Source organism: Pinus tabuliformis, chromosome X (genome assembly GCF_031772625.1).
Source record: "Pinus tabuliformis cultivar Carrire ecotype Pingquan chromosome X, CPIR1, whole genome shotgun sequence".
Lineage (NCBI taxonomy): Eukaryota > Viridiplantae > Streptophyta > Pinopsida > Pinales > Pinaceae > Pinus > Pinus tabuliformis.
In genome coordinates this window covers 1,449,292,333-1,449,310,164 of record NC_142308.1, presented here as the reverse complement: position 1 = coordinate 1,449,310,164, position 17,832 = coordinate 1,449,292,333, and positions in this window count along the sequence as shown.

Sequence of the window (17,832 nt, the reverse complement as noted above, 5' to 3'; positions counted from 1 at the left end):
AAAGATGTTGGACTGCTGTCTAAAATTGAGCCTTTATGGTTGCTTTGCGAAATTGCTTTTTAAAATTTTTTCTTTGCATCTATCAGAGAATTATGAAGCTTTTTCGATGAATTCCACTTTGTTAGTGTTCTGAGCTAAAACTTTGGCTGTAAGACTAGCGATTTCGCGCAATTGCTTCATATGATGAAGAAAATTTGCTATTAACGAGAGACAATCTGGTCAATATGATATTTTCACAGTTCGGTAAAATTGCGTTATAATAGGATGCCTGAAAAGGTTCTGCGGAATCGGCTGATTAGTACTCGAAAATATTTTTGATCTTATCTTCTGTGTTCTTCGTGCTCAATTTTCAATTTTCATTAGATACTCAATTTTCTCTCTCTCACGAAAAAAAATAAAAATCATTTATGCATTTCTTGGCTAAATAGAGCTGCTTTAAGGTTAAATTGTTTCATTAGATGCTAAAGATGAAGATCTTGGAGAACTTGATATCTGACCGGTAAATGCCTTCTGACTGCAAAGTTCCAGTGTTCTCAGGATTACGAGTGCAGTAAATCAAGCCCATACAGGCCATTGCATGGAAGTCGAGAGACTCAAAAAAACTGCTCTGTTGTGTAGATATATTTCATAAATGATGATCACATTGCCACCAGAAGCCCTTATAATGAGGTCGGTTCTAAACATTTAACATATTTGCTTCGCTTTTTAACCACTCTCGTGGATGGATATAGATGGTTATAGTTTAAACTTTCAAGGAGTGCTTGATTCAACTGATACAATTTTTTTGTGTTTTTCAATTTACATTTCATACTTTTGATTGATTGTGCAGAGAATAAAGGAAGCTTGCCAATCTGTGGCAGGGAGGCTCTGGAATGCAGAAGAGAAGTAAGAACTTAAAATATTTTGTTAGAGAATCAATTATAATCTACTCAATTGCATTTTGTTTTGTCAATGAGTGAGGGTAAGCTCTTAAATGGAATCATCGAAAACTAAGGCACTGAAAGATTCATTATTGTTTCGCAGATTTGGCCATAAAAGAAAAGGAATATGGCAGTTTATAAGCACTTTATTAGATCTACCATCCTTACTAAAGCTTTCTATAACATCAGCATTCCAAAAAAAGTTAATTGTTCGCTGATAACTACATACCCTACAATTCATTATTTTGGAGCTGAAGCCTACAATAGAAAATCAACTTCCATGCCTCTTTTCAATCAACTTCCAGGCCTCTTTTCTATGCCTCTATTGCTGGTGCTGGAATAGAATGAATTTTTTGGCTTCTCGGATTCTCTTGTTCCAGCAATGTCCAATTTTGCTTTCAAACCTGAAAGTCCTTATTGCAGTGCCATCCTATTCCGAAAGTCAGGTCAGTGCCGCAGGTTCTTCTCATGCGTCAACATCAAAGAGCTCCAATGCCCTTACTTGAATCGAATCTAAGGAGGTCGATGTCCATTCAAAAGGGGAATTGATAGAGTCAGATGAATGCGCAGGGGATTCTTACTAAGACTAGCACCGGATTTTCCACATGCAGTTGCAGAATTAGCACTCTCGGATTCATTCTTCCTAACAACAGGGGATTGATTTGCCCACTACTAGAACGAGGACAGGCCTAGCCCCTGGTTTTTGCCTTCCTATTATGCCAGGCTTCTGCCTTCCTGCTATCCTACTTGTTAACGTGTTAACCATGTGTCTGACGCAGTGTTGTCAACTTTCGAATGTACGACACATATATGACACGTGTTTAGATGTAAACGAAGTGGTGGCAGGCGTAATGCAGTGGTGGATAATATAGTTACATGTAGTGGTGGATATTCATAACATTTAATGCTTCAAACTAATACTAGAATTAGTTTACCTCTCTCAAAAAATTTCAAAAATGTGAAAGGAACTTACTAATATATGATATGATTTTAGGCTCTTATAGCCTCCCCACCTTGGGAAGAGGCTAAATAAGATGATTAAACACATTACCTTATAAAGCTACATGGTGACCCTTAAAGAGTTCGGATAAAGTTAGGTTATCCATGAAAATGACCAGCTAAAACTAATGCTATCTCACAATTTTCAATTGCTATAGTTCGTAGCCATTGCGAGATGGCAAGGACTAATAAGATTGAGCGCAATTATATATTATATATGTAAATTAAAAAATTATATCAAATTCAAACTAAGATAATGGACCTAATAGAAATCTTGGATACAATTTTATTTTTTAGTTTATGATACATAACATTGCATAAGATAAGTTTAAGAGCAATTATATATTATAAAACTGTAGACATTTTGAATATTTAAAATTTAATTAGATATACAGTAAATATAGGTTTTTTAATATGCTTCAAATTTTAAATTTATGTTTTTTAATTAAATTTTAAAACATTAATTAAAATAAATTAATCTAAAAATATTTAGAATTTATGATATTTCAAATTTCATAATTATAAAATAGCATAGATACATATTTCTTTGGTCATATAAAAGAAAATCACATATAATAAGAAACCATTTTTCCTCAATTATTAAAATAGAAAATTTAATTCAATTAAACTAATCTCAAACATCTTTCTGATTCCAATTAACAATCCACGTTTCACGTTTCTTGTCTGGAATGTAATTGATTGAGAAGTTGTGTCATACCATTCATATATACTCAATCGTCAACTTAATCAAGATGCTGTGTCGTGCGTGCTAACACTACTGGGCAATTCACTTCTTCGATTCTCCGCGTATCATTACGTAGCAATTGACGTTCTCGATCCTCCGCCTATCCAATAATTTCTACATCCGAGTACCAAAAGAAAGTGAGGTCACAGGAAGGAAAATTGAAGGTTGTTATCCTCGAAAGTGGCAATTTCCACGTCGACGAAGACGACGTTTTCCACTACGCAGTGTTTGGAGTATATGCTGTGTGCTCTTCGATTAACACGCAGAATAAAGGCGGGTACGTGAGTACATGCCGTGTCGTGCTCATCTACTCAGCAATTCACTTAGTGGGAGAAGAAAAGCAGGTACCATGAGTATATACCATCTCGTGCTCATCTACTCAGCAATTCACTTACCTGGTTCTCCGCTTCTCAGACGACTGTCTGCTAAAAGCGATGGCTGAAGAACCCACAGATACACGTAAGCCAACTGGGATTTATCGTGACTACCGTTTCGAGAAATGCGGTCCGGATCGTCACGGTTTTTCACAATTTCAAAAGGACAATTCGTTTACTTAGTCTCAAACAAATGAATTGTGATATATACGTCCATCAAAGAGCGGTGACGTCCAATATAGTTCGCGAAGAAACTTGGGGAAAACAACACTTTTCTAAAAGCATCGGGAAGCTAAACACAGAATATGCTATGGCGTACAAAAAAGCAAAAAAAACCGAAAGTTAAAACAACTCAAAGTGTCTTTAAATTTGAAAGATATAGGCTTGTACGTATGTGGGGAATACCTCTCATCTCTCGCTATCCTCGACTGAAGGAATTTCAAAGCAGCATAAACTGGTTGAGATAAATTGAAGCTTAGGATGGGTAGGATTAAGACATTTATCTTAATTCAAAATTTCCAAGCTGGTAGAGTTTAACTGGATAAAATATTTTTTTACTCTAAAAGATATTTTTATATTTTTATTTCAATGATTTGATTTGCTTGGACACTTCATAAATTTATACTTTATTTTTTTTAAAGCTACTACAAAAAGTTTTTATCTATGTTGCACAAGTTGAGGTACGCGGGTACTTCCTATAAGCTGGAACGATTATCTGGCACGGCTAGAAGTTTTTCCCTAATTTACAGGAAATGTCAAGTTAGGAGTGGCAGTAATATAATATAATATATTAAAATTTAATATATATTAAAAATAAAAATAAAATAATTTATTTATTTCCATCCAAAACTTGCCAATGAAATTTCATCTTGCAAAGAAATATGTAAAATATTGCACTTTGAAACACTGCCAAAAAAATTCAAAATATTAATCTATCAACAATTTGCCAATCAAATTCCTTTCAAGCAAAGAAACATACAAAACTCCCAAACTGGAAAAAAGGTTGTTATTACTCGATTATTAAGTGATTTAATGCAACGTTACATGTTAAGTCACTGGGTCAATTCCTCGCCCTTGATGTAACATCAACAATAATATATATATAAACCAATGTTATTATGAAGAGAGTTTGTATAATAAAATTATAAATTTCCAAATTTATATATGCTATACTTAAATAAATATGAAAATTGAATTAAAAAAAGTTTTTCTAATAATATTTATATTTCATAATTTCAATTATTTTATTTTCTTTAGTATTCCATAGTTGTCCATTCAGCTAAAGCGATAATGATGGTTTTTCCGGTGGACAACAATCTGTTTCAATGATTTTATATCCATCCACCATCCGTGTATATGAGGAGAATAAATAGCTTTGCAATGACAAAGATCAGGATAGGCCAGACGCCTCATCTTCATTTGGATAGAATGACATTCAATAATGGGTTGTTTCTCTTAGTTCCAGACCCATATCAAGATCTAAATCAACAACATACCCTTCCCTTCTCACAGCTCCATGAGTTGCAGAGTCAAATACACCTAAGTTTGCAATTATTCATTGCATTGAAGCTCCCAAAATGTCAAAAATTTGTTGCAGTGAAGCTCCCGAAAAGCTCCAAAGTACTGTTGAAGCTCCCAAAAGTTTTGGAGTGTTTTCAACTGGCTCCCAAGCTCCCAGGAGCAGGGGAGCTTGGGGTGCGTGCTCTCCAATGCTTGGGAGTAGTACCCGTATAACTATGGCTTTTATTAATATATAAAAAGTTTTACATGGATAGCAAGAGAAGAATAGAGATTGGTTATCAAAACATTGTCATTAGTTATATCTATATTATATGAGTAAAGCTAAAAAGCATATAACCAATAGATGATAATGAGTGACGAGGGCAACTCAAGTGCCATGAAGAGACTGTGCCATCAAAAATAGAGCAACGACACTATCCTATGCCACATATAACATAATTACAAGATAGCTCCAATGAAAACACAGTTCCGTGTAAAGAAACAAATATATGTGTGTGTGTGTCTCATTGGATATATCAAAAGCTAGACTAACAACCATATGTGACCTAATAAAACAAAACATTGTACCATATCATTCGTATTTCCTCTATCATTGAGTGAAAAAATAGATATATGAGTGCAAACCTTCAACAAAATTGTAACAACATTTTCTAGAGAGAAATATTAATCAAGTTTACAAAAGCACGCACCAGAAATCCACTTGAGTCTCATATGGTTATTGGAAAAAAAGGAGACGTAGAATATGGACGAGAAGTAGTAGTTGGTTGTGTATTAATTGACATATTTCTCTACCATGCACAAACATGCAACTATATCATCAAGGAAAAAATGACCATTCTTGAGTACTCTCTTCATATCTTCTTGACTTGTAAAAAGTTTATAGGTATCCACCTGCTTATCGAGCACGATCAAGAGAAAGAGTGTATCTTTGTATTAGTGGATTGCAAAAGAGTTTAAGAGATGCAATCTTCTCTTCCTAAATTTCCTTAGACTGGGAATCCATTTGAGAATTGTGACCCCCACTTCAGAATGAGAGAAGTAAAGATTATCACCAAACTCTCTCGACTCAAGATAACATATTTCCTTTCCAAAGAGATTGAGTCAAAATAACATGCTCCTAAATTCCATTCAAATAATCATCGACGATGAGAAGCTGAACTACTTCCCCCCTCATCAACTTCCCATTCTATGTTGACAAGGCATTGTCACAAAGGGGAGCAAATAAACCACACAAACTTGATCACTATAAAGACAAACCGGATTATACCCCAAAACCTGCCTAAACCAACATATCACATAGTCTATTTTCACAAGTTGGAAAGGTTGTTTCAGAGGAGGTATTTGAACATGACCAACTACTTCAATGAGAGAACAAAAACCAGTTTTAAACCAACAATGAGGGCGAGAATAAAAATTGAGGTTTTTAGATCGAGAACAAAATAATGACACAATACCATCAATCTACCATAACTAATGTTAGTAGAAAGTAAATATGGAGTGAGTGGGAAGACAGAATACTAATTGGCATTGTTGTGGACCAACATCGAAAATTAGGGACTAGTGTGGACCACAAAACACACTACAAGACCGAAAGTGACCAAAATCTAAAACATTACATACTAAAACCCGAATTTCTCTATTACACAATGAGAGATGGAAATTCCCTTAAAACCAAATGGACAAACTTTATAGGTACCATACTCCACAAGCTAAAACATGACAATTATATGAGATACTCGAGAGTGAGTTCCTTAAAACGTCCAAGTAGGAAATACCATGGCCAGTTTAACTACCAAACATGTTGTAATGTTATGTAGAAATAAGACAAATAACATTGACCCCCTTCCAAAATATAAAACTTAAGATTGTAGAAAACACAATTCCACTTTCCCCTTAGAAAGAAACGAGAATCCAAACTTACTAGAAAATGAAAAATGCAACCCCGACATGCTATGTAGAGCATGACAAAGGAAAAGAAGCGGTTAGTAAGGATTTCTCCTCCCCATCATCTTCTATTGTGTTGTACCTTCACCGTGTAGAGGAAAAACCCATGCATTTAGAGAAGAAGTATAGTGAAGAATGATACAAAATAAACAAATAATTTAAAAGTAGCGACAACGCCTAGGATGGAAAAGTGTTGTGCTTGGCACACTTATTGAGAAAATCATTCCTTTCATGACCTCCATTAATTCCCGTCAGATGGAAGTTGTAATGCCCTGCAGTCATCGGGCGACCAGGGGCGCGCTCCGTCCACTCCAAAAATCGACTAAGGCAAAATAGCGAGCGACCAAGGATGAAATACACAAGTATAGGCGGGTTGATGCTCATATGTATATAGGGTGAGCCGATGGAACGATTTGTGAACGGGCTGACCAAAGGGTGCACCAAACTAAGGAGCAAGCCGACTTGTAAAAGCGTTTGGAGACACATTGGTTGGGAGCTTTGGTGCGTCAGCTGAGGGTGAGGTCGCCACACCATGAAGGCGTATAAACTCTTGGAATAAATGGTCATTCGATCAACAAACCTTTGCAAGCTTCAAGCGCACAAGGAAAAGGTGCAAAGTGTAGAGAAGCCACAGCTTGAAGGCGCATAGGTGATGCGCCCGCCGAGCCGGGAAAGGTGACACGGTCGCACATTGTGTGGGTGGTTGGAGGTGCGGGTGGAGAGCGTACTAAGGCGCCCGCCCGCCGGTTGTGGGCGAGTTGGTTGTGGGTCGTGTGGGTGTGCAGGGCGCGCTCGCCCGTTTAGGAAAACGCTTGCATGTATTGTATATGTTGTATTTTTGGGTGAGTTAAGGTGTGACCGCCGTGCGCTCTTGCACGGGGAGGTGCCCAACTTCGATTATCAACGCCAGTTGAGCCCAAGCTCCCGGTCATTGTACAAATTCTCATATATATAATAAAAGAAGTTCTCTTGCATACGCTTGTGTTCTTATTGCTGTTCTATGTTTTTATTAATTGATTCCACACATTAATAATATAATTCATGTTTATAATGAATGTTGAAGGCGTAGTTCGTAAAGTAGACTAACAATGGAAGATGTTAACTACTTAGGCGGTGCCGCACCCGGCCAATTTAAGGAAAAAAGAATTGAGGGCGTCACAGTTGGTATCAGAGCAAGGTTGCTCATGAAAGGTGAAGCTAATTCAGGGTTGAAGAAGCTGGATGAACGCAGAGAACAGACATGTATGCAAGGAAAAGTTATGGAGAAATCATGGATGAACGGTCTAGGTTTCATGGACTTGATGGTTCATGGCAAGACCATTCAAGCTCTGGTGGACACGAGGGCCACTCATAACTTCATGATGACACGGTTGGCAAAAGAGGTTGGACTGATGATCTTCCCATCGAATGTGGAAGTCAACTTAGTGAACTCTAGAGCTAAGGTGGTGGGTTTGGTACACAAAGTACCTGTGCAGATAAAAGACTGGAAGGGTCAGTTGGAATTCGCAGTGATGGAGATGAACGACTTTGATATGATACTCGGACAGGATTTCTTGAAGGGCAACAAGGCTATTGTTGTCCCCTTTTGTGATGAGGTGGTGCTTGTTGGACAGTCACAAACTTGGACTTTGTCCACTCATAGGCAAAGGGGGAAAGTCAGGGTGTAGCATGTTTTAGCACTGAGTTTGGAGAAGGGTATGAAGGAATCAGATATGGAGACATATGAGGTGATGTTCAAGGATGTCGAAGGTGATGGAGTGGGGACGCCTGTTCCAGCCGAGATTTCTGAGGTACTGACCAAGTATGCAGATTCGATGCCTGATGAGCTACCAAAGAAACTTCCACCAATGCGTACAGTGGACCATAGCATTGAGCTTGAGCCAGGAAAGAAACCCCCGGCTAAAGCACCTTATCGATTGTCAGGACTTGAGTTGGAGATATTGAAATGACATTTAAAGGAGTTAGCTGATGCAGGTTTCATTAGACCTTCAAGGTCCCCTTATCGAGCTCTGGTATTGTTCCAGTGAAAGAAGGATTTGAATGAGCTACGGATGTGCTGTGATTACCGTGCATTGAACAAGAAGATGGTAAGGAACATGTATCCTTTGCCATTGGCTGTTGATTGCTTTGACAAGCTTGCGAAAGCCCTAGTGTTTTCCAAGCTGGACTTGAGGCAAGGGTATTATCAGTTCTGGATAGCTGAAGGAGACACGAAGAAGACCACGATAGTAACAAGGTATAATAGTTTTGAGTTCCTTGTTATGTCATTCGGGTTGTGTAACGCTCGTACTACATTTTGCACTTTGATGAATGATGTCCTACAACCATACTTGGATTCGTTCGTAGTAGTGTACTTGGACGATATAGTGGTGTTTAGTGACAACATGGAGGATCATAAGAAGCACTTGGCAAAGGTGTTCGAGGCACTGAGGGCAAATCAGTTGTTCTTGAAGAAGTCTAAGTGTGTGTTCACTTAGACCGAGATTCCGTTCCTTGGACATATTGTTGGTCAAGGATACATACGGATGGAGCCGAGCACGGTGAAGGCGATTGAGGACTGCGTTGAACTGAAGAATGTCCATGAGATGACGGCGTTCTTTGGCATGACCAACTACCAATGGAAGTTTGTAGAGGGGTACTCCAAGGTGACATCGGCACTAACAAACCTATTGAAGAAAGATAAGAGGTGGGGTTGGACGAACAAATGTCAAGAGGCATTTGATGATTTGAAGAAGAGGATGGTTACAGCACCGATACTGAAGTTTCCTGACTTCGAGAGACCGTTTGAGGTACACACAGATGCTTCAGATTTTTCCATAGGAGGGATTCTTATGTAGGATGGGCATCCGGTGGCATACGAGAGTCGAAAGTTGCAGGATAGAGAATGGAGGTATCTAGTCCATGAGAAGGAGATGACTGCGATCATTCACTGTCTTCATGTGTGGAGGCATTACCTGATTGGGAAGCTGTTTGTTGTCAAGATTGACAACATTGCAGCAAGTTATTTTGCATCACAACCGAAGCATTCTTCGAAGCAAGCTCGTTGGCAGAACTTCTTGGCAGAATTCGACATGACTATCGAGTATAGACCAGGAAGGCACAATGTGGTAGCAGATGCCCTTAGCAGGAAGGGACAACCTGCAGCATTGGAGGGAGAAGACTGGGCAGCTAGGAGTAGGAGTCAAGTTCAGATGTCAGAAGAGATGCAGAATAAGATCAAGGAAAGTGTTGAAAGCGATACTTTGGCGCAGAATATAGTGAAGCAGATAAAGCAGGGGAAGACAAGAAAGTTATTTCTACGAGACGGGTTCTTGTTCTTTGGAAACCGACTCTATGTTCCAAAGTCATCTGGACTCACGAGGCACCTTTTGAAGGAGTGCCACGACTCGCCATGGGCTGGCCACCCAGGGATGCATCATTCTTTGGCACTGTTGGAGAGATGATTCCTTTCGGAGAAGATGCGGGAGGATGTATAGGAGTATGTACATACGTGTATCATTTGTCAATAGGACAAATCAGATACTCAGAGCTAAGGAGGCCTGTTGCAGCCTTTACCGATTCCTGAGAGACCATGGATGAGTGTCTCAATGGACTTCATCACTCAGTTACCACAGGTTCAGGGGTATAATGCGATAATGGTCGTGGTTGATCATTTTTCCAAGTATGTTATCTTTGTTCCTACAAAGATGCCTTGTGGAGCCGAGAGGACTGCGGAGTTGTTCTTTAAGAACATAGTGAAGTATTGGGGGATGCCATTAAGCATTGTGTTAGATAGAGATCCGCGTTTTACAGGCAGATTTTGGACCACATTGTTCAAGTTAGTCGGGACAGAGTTGTTAATGAGTTCGAGTTACCATCCACAGACAGATGGGCAGACCGAGAGGATCAACGCATTGCTGGAGGACTACTTGTGACATTATGTGACAGCTGATTAGAAGAATTGGCATGAACTCTTTGATATTGCTTAGTTTAGCTACAATATCCAAAAGAGTTCTGCGACAGGGTATAGTCCATTTGAGTTGATGAATGGACAGATGCCGGTGGCAACGCATACCGTAGTGACAGGAGGTTTTTTGAGGAGTCCTCATGTGAAGAAGTTCATGAAGGCTTGGGATGAGACCTTGGAGTTAGCATGGTTGCGCTTGCACGAAGCTGCAAGGAGGATGAAGAAATATTCTGATCAAGGAAGACGGAATGCACATTTCAGTGTGGGAGATATGGTGTTTCTCAGGATTACCGGGGAGTAGTTTTAGCCAGCCAAGGGGACTGCAAGCAACCGACACAGAAGTATGAGGGACCATTCCGAGTGAAGAAGAGAGTGGGGGAAGTTGCTTATGAGCTGGAGCTTTCGCACCATATGCACATGAAGCATCCAGTTTTTCACATGAGTCAGTTGAAGAGATGTAGGATTGATGCTGATCATCCAAAGAGAGCTGAACCGCCGAGAGGACCAGCCGGGATTGTGGACAAGCCAGGACTGGAGTTGGATAAGATTTTGAGCTACAGAACTACAGGGATTGGTTGCCACAGGAAACGGGAATATCTTGTAACATGGAAGAATGCACTGGAGGAGGAAAGCTGGGAATCGGAGGACTCACATTGGAGATGGAAGAAGAAGATTGTGAAGTATGAACGAAAGATACTGAGGCAATCGGGATGTTGAGGGTAACAATGATTTCCAATGGGGTAGGATGTAACGCCCTGTAGTCATCGGGCGACCGGGCGCGCGCTCCGTCCACTCCAAAAATCGACTAAGGCAAAATAGCGAGCGACCAAGGACGAAATACACAAGTATAGGCGGGTTGATGCTCATATGTATATAGGGTGAGTCGATGGAATGATTTGTGAACGAGCTGACCAAAGGGTGCACCAAACAAAGGAGCAAGCCGACTTGTAAAAGCGTTTGGAGACACATTGGTTGGGCGCTTTGGTGCGTCAGCCGAGGGTGAGGTCGCCACACCATGAAGGCGTATAAACTCTTGGAAGAAATGGTCATTCGATCAGCAAACCTTTGCAAGCTTCAAGCGCATAAGGAAAAGGTGCAAAGTGTAGAGAAGCCACATCTTGAAGGCGCATAGGTGATGCGCCGGCCAAGCCGGGCAAGGTGACACGGTCACACATTGTGTGGGCCGTTGGAGGTGCGGGTGGAGGGCATACTAAGGTGCCCGCCCGTCGGTTGTGGGTGAGTTGGTTGTGGGTCTTGCAGGTGTGCACGGGCGCGCCCGCCCGTTCGGGAAAACACTTGCACGTATTGTATATGTTTTATTGTTGGGTGAGTTGAGGTGTGACCATCGTGCACTCTTGCACGGGCGGACGCCCAACTTGAGTTATGAACGTCGGTTGAGCCCAAGCTCCCTGTCATTCTACAAATTCTCATATATATAATAAAAGAAGTTCTCTTGCATACGCTTGTATCCTTATTGTTGTTCTATGTTGTTATTAATGGATTCCGCACATTAATAATATAATTCATGTTTATAATGAATGTTGAAGGTGTAGTTCGTAAAGTAGACTAACAATGGAAGATGTTAACTACTTAGGCGGTGCCGCACCCGGCCAATTTAAGGAAAAAATAATTGGGGGCGTGACAGAAGTTCTCCGACATGCTTAGAGTAAACCTAACCTGCACAATAAATCTCATGTGAAAGAAAAGTGGAGCCTCCGCTATAGTCCGTAAGATGACATTGGTTGGTGACGACCATCCTTATGACCATTTTCATGATGCGTTGTAGTTTAGAGCTTACAAATTTCATGATGTGTTGTAGTTTAGAGCATACGAATGGCATAACACATGTTTTAATTAAGGTGCTTCATATGCATTTATCCCACTAGATCAAGGACTCATAAATCTATACTTAAGATAAATCTAAAATTATTTAGAAATTAAATATATTTAATTCTAATAATTATTATTATTTTTTTAATTTTAATTTTATATTAACTTTTATATAATTTGATTAATTTAAAATGTTTTAATTAGTAATCTCTTTAGTAATTATTTATTTTGATAGAGTCAAAATGCTTAGAGAACATAATAAGACAAGACATTATTATTTATCATCTCAATCCATAATTTGAGATATATGAGGGATCATATCTAATCTCTTTTCACTCTAAAAAAGTTTTCATTTCAGGAGATTTTGTCCCTCTAGATCCCAAGTTAAAATGGATCTAGGCTCGTTTAATTGCCCCCTTTAAATATGTTATATTCAACTTGAATACCATGGGTCAATACCATGAGTTCTCATACCATGAGTCAATACCATAAAATTACCTTTATTTTAATGTTTTTATTATTATTTTTATTTTATTTTAACAGATTAGAAATGTTTTTACATTACTAATTTTATTTTTTATTTTTATCTTTATGTAATTTGATTCAATCAAAAATGTTTTTGATTGAGTCAAAATGTTTTTACATTACTAATTTTATTTTTTATTTTTATCTTTATGTAATTTGATTCAATCAAAAATGTTTTTGATTGAGTCAAAACGTTTACACGGCATGGAATTACAACATCTCTTCCATATTGGGTTGGGTATGAAATTACAACATATATTCCATATTCGGCTGGAGAGCTGCTCAGGCGTAATTAATTTATCATTCAATTACATTATACTTTACAGGTATATCATGTTAATGATCGATTTATAATTTTAATAGGTTCACTATATTATCATAGATTTATTATAATTATTTTTTAAAGTATAATTTAAAATATTATTTACTATATAATGCATCTTTTTGAGTGTTATATTATTTTTAACTTATATTTTATTTATCATATTTTAAAAATAAAAAGGAAAACTTAAATTACTTTTAAAAACATAATTATTATTTTTTTATTATAAATTCTTAACATAATTTATTCTATAGAATCCTCAAAGGCTAGTTCAACTGGTCGAGTCCCTATCATTAAAGGAGCTTTGTGATTGAGAGGTCATGGGTTCTATTATCTCAACAATATTGAGGTTAACCTCAGGTGGATCAAATTTTATGTTGATGTAGTTATCATTGATAATGATCCTTTTTAGTAGATCAAACATTTCGTGCATTTAGTGATCACTCATTGTGATCCTTTCGGGTGGCTCAAATATTTCATGGATGAAGTGATCACTAATTGTGATCCTTTCGGGTGGATAAAGTATTTCATGGATGAAGTGATCACTAATTGTGATCCTTTCGGGTGGATAAAATATTTCATGGATGAAGTGATCACTAATTGTAATCCTATTGGGTGGATAAAATATTTCATGGATGAAGTGATCACTAATTGTGATCCTTTCTAGTCAACCAAACATTTCATGGATGTAGTGATCACTCATCAAATATTATGTTTATGGATGTACTCATCATTGATAAAATATTATATGGATGTAGTCATGGCTAATCTTTGGGGTCCATTGATCTCATAGAAAAAAAAAAAAAAAGATTATTAGTATACACAAATATTTTTGTTAAATCTTATATGGAAAATGATTTTATATTATTAGTAATAATATGGAAAATGATTTTATATTATTAGTAATAATATTAGAAAAATAAAGAAATAAATATTGTTAACATGAATATGCTTTATAATGTAATAAATAAAATAGTTTTCAATTAATATATTTTTATATTATTTTGATATATAAAGTTTTTAATACGATAACATATTAGATGGATCGTGATGCGTTGTAAATAATATCATTGTGAAGAGTTATAAGTGAAAAGAATAATCATAAGACTTCTTGGCAGATGAAATGTATTAAGAGAAATTTAAGGTTTAAAATGAGCCTCCCAAGGAAAGGAATAGAATAATTGTAAAATTAATAAAATAAGGGTGATTAAATTTTAAAGGAAAATAAATAGATATGCTTTTATTTTAATTACATTTTCAACTTATTGTTAGGATATTCCGACACATAGGTAATAGTTAAGTATAACTTGGTCTAGTGTAGAGTTAGGTAAAGTGTGTTTCTTTACTATGTACTTTTGTAACTTACAATCCAATGGTCACGATATGTTCTAGACATGAAGTGACCTGATGGTTCATTCTCTCCTCGGTATTACTGACACTTGATCCATGGCATAACACACGATTGGTCCATGATCTCTATTTAAAGAGCATGGAGGGTCATTTGTAGGGTGACCTTTCACGAGAGAAGCTTATGTAAATTTTCATTATTTTATTAATAAATTGCCTGAAGTGGTAGCGTTGCCTCAGGCTGTTGACCATTTCCCTCTTTGAGTGGTTTAACCATGTCACGAATACTGGTGTATTGATCTGTGATCTATTTTTGACTGGTGTTCTCTAGTGTTCTATCTGAGGAACTTATCCTGTAAATTCCTACATGGTATCAGAGATATTTGAGGTTTGCATCCATTGGTGATCCAAATCCGAAGACAGTACAACTGCACCTAACTACTGTTTCTTAGATCTACTATTTCTGACTACTTTGAGGCCAAGAGGACTACTCTATTGCGTTAGGAGCATATTTTCCAAGGAGGAACACCTTTCGTTTCATGTGAAAAAGCTTTCGGTAGCCCTAGCTACATCATTTTTAAGATCTGGAGGTATACAGTCTTTATTTGTAGTTTTAGTTATTCATCTCTCTGTTTATTTTGGTTTATTTAGCTCTCCGTTTTTATTACCGGATCTATACCTTTCATTTATCTGTATGCTCTTTGCCCCATGGCTCTGTGTGATCTGGGAAAATCAAAAACCAAAAGGAATATTTTTCTCATGTGTATACTCTTTTCCAATGTGCCTTAGTGTGATCTTGGAAAATCAGAAACATTGAGAGAAATATTTAGTTTCTGGTGAAAGCTAACTTTAAGCCATAAGGTTTGGTTTTTTTTTGCATGTTTTTATTGGGTTGTGTGGTTTTCTTCTTTTGCAGGAAAAAAGAGTTTTTTGAAGTAAGCACACATCCCAAAGCTTCAATAACAAAAAAAAAAAAAAAAAAAAACCTTCCTCTTTTCCAAAAATTACTAACCTTTTAAACTAGCTCACTTGGTCCAAAGTTACCTTATGAGAATAGAGGTCTTGGGTTCAAGTGTTTCTTTTTGTTGAGTTACTTTTTCAAAAAACACATGTAACTTACGTTTTAAAGTTGCTTTATGTAAAGTTTTCTCACCCATTCTTAAAAGTGAGTCACTTATAACACTAAAGTCTCTTTATCTTTTATTTAAGTTACAATTTAGTGAGTAGCTCATAAAGTGCCATTGTAAAAGTGACTTTCATTTATTTATAAAAGTAGGTTACATAATTTTTTTTTAATGTGAGCTAATTAGTTTAAGTTTGGAGGGGGGGAGGCGCGATGGAGGGAGGAATTATTTTAAATATAACATTATCATTCACTTCCTCACATTCACACACTTTGTCGGCATCTTCAACAACCTTTCTTCAAAAATTCATAACGTCTTCATCTGGAAGCTGTTTTCAAAGCCGTTTTTTTTAATGAACCAAATTTTTTGAGGTCTTTCCATTGGAACACTTAGATTCAGCATCTACAACTTCAATTGCTATTAAAATAGAAATTCCATGCCAAGTTATTCTTGATAGCACCAACTACTTCCAATGGTGGTCCTACATTGTGGATTTACTTAAAAGTAAAGGTCTTTACAGAATAGTCTTAGGCCAAAACACTAAACCTAGAGATGAAGATAAGGCATCCAAATGGGAAAATAGGCAAGATCAAGCACGCGGGTTAATAGGGATGTCTATTTCTCCAGACCTTAGATTCCATATCGCAAAACTTGATACCCCTAATGAAGCAATGAAACAACTCACTAATTTTTTTGGAATTAAAAATGAAGTTAGAGCCCATCGACTAGAAAATGAGCTGCTTACATTGGACCCCAATAACTTTTCTTCCATTGAATATTTTTTGTCCAATTTCAAAACCCTTAGACTTCTCTTGCCATGTGTTAAGGTAAAGAAAGAAGATGGTAGCCTTACCTATTCCATTCTTACTAAGTTGGGACCAACCTACTTTTTGTTTGTTTTCACCTTCCATTCTACTAGAGAAGCCTTAATTTCTCAAGGACAAGACTACAAGTCCCCCTCTTTTGATGCCTTTTATGATTCTTTAATAAGCGAAAAAGAAAAACTCTTACATCTTGGTCTTCTTAATCTTGGAAACTCTTATAAGAAAGCCTTAACCGCCCAACAACGACCAAATTCAAGGAATCCTAAGAAGCAGTAACCTAAAAGGAATGTTCCTAAACCAAACAAGGGTCCTAAGCAATTTCAGTCTCAAAATGAAAAATCAATTCAACAAAATTATAACGCAAATAAAAACAAAGGGAGGAAGACTGATAGACATTGCAACTTTTGTAATCGAGATGGCCACTTATAATATAAATTATTTAAGAATATGGAAGCCTTGGAATTAGTAATGAAGAAGCATAACATCCATTTGGAGAACTCTTCAACTTCAATTTCATCTTTAGGAATAACACTTTCTGCATGTGGTTGTCAAGCATCTTAGTGTGGTTATGCACTAAACATATCTTCTTCTTCTCATTCTCATGACTAGCTCATTGATTTTGGAGCTTCTTATCACATGGCCAAAAAAAAATCCATGTTTTCTTATTTAAATGATTGTAATGCCAAAAATATATATGTTGGTGATGATAGATCTCTTAGTGTTGTAGGGACGACAACTATTCATCTAGACAATGGTCAATTTAATGATGTATTATGTGTTCCAACCTTATCCTGCAAACTTCTATCTATTTCTTAGATAACTCATCTAGGTGAAGGTAAAACTGTTGAATTTTCACCTCATGATGTTTTAATTAAGGACCTAAGAGATCCTAGAGAAATTTTAGCTACTCGCATTGTTGATGATTCTACAAGGTTGTATAAGTCTAACAACTTTGGGTCATCAACTCTTCCCTTGGAATTTTTTTCTCATAATGATGAAGTAAGCAAGCTTTGGATTGATCGATCTTGTCACTTAAATTATCGCTCCCTTGAAAATCTATGTAAAGAAAATATGGTGAAAAATCGTCCTATGGTATCTTCCAGAGATGGTGTTTTTTCTGGATGTGTATTCAGAAAACATCATTGGGATAGTTTTGAAAAACATGCCTATTAGCACGCCTCAGCCCCTTTACAACTTGTGCATAGTGATTTATGTGGTCCACTTTTAGTTGCTTCATTCTCTGGCTACAATTACTTCTTAACTTTCATCGATGATTTCTCCATATGCACTTGGGTATACTTCCTAAAACTCAAGACTGAAGTATTTAACATGTTCTTGGCCTTTAAGGCCTTTGTTGAGAAACAATATGGACATCAAGTTCTTAATATAAGATTCGATAATGGTAGAGAAT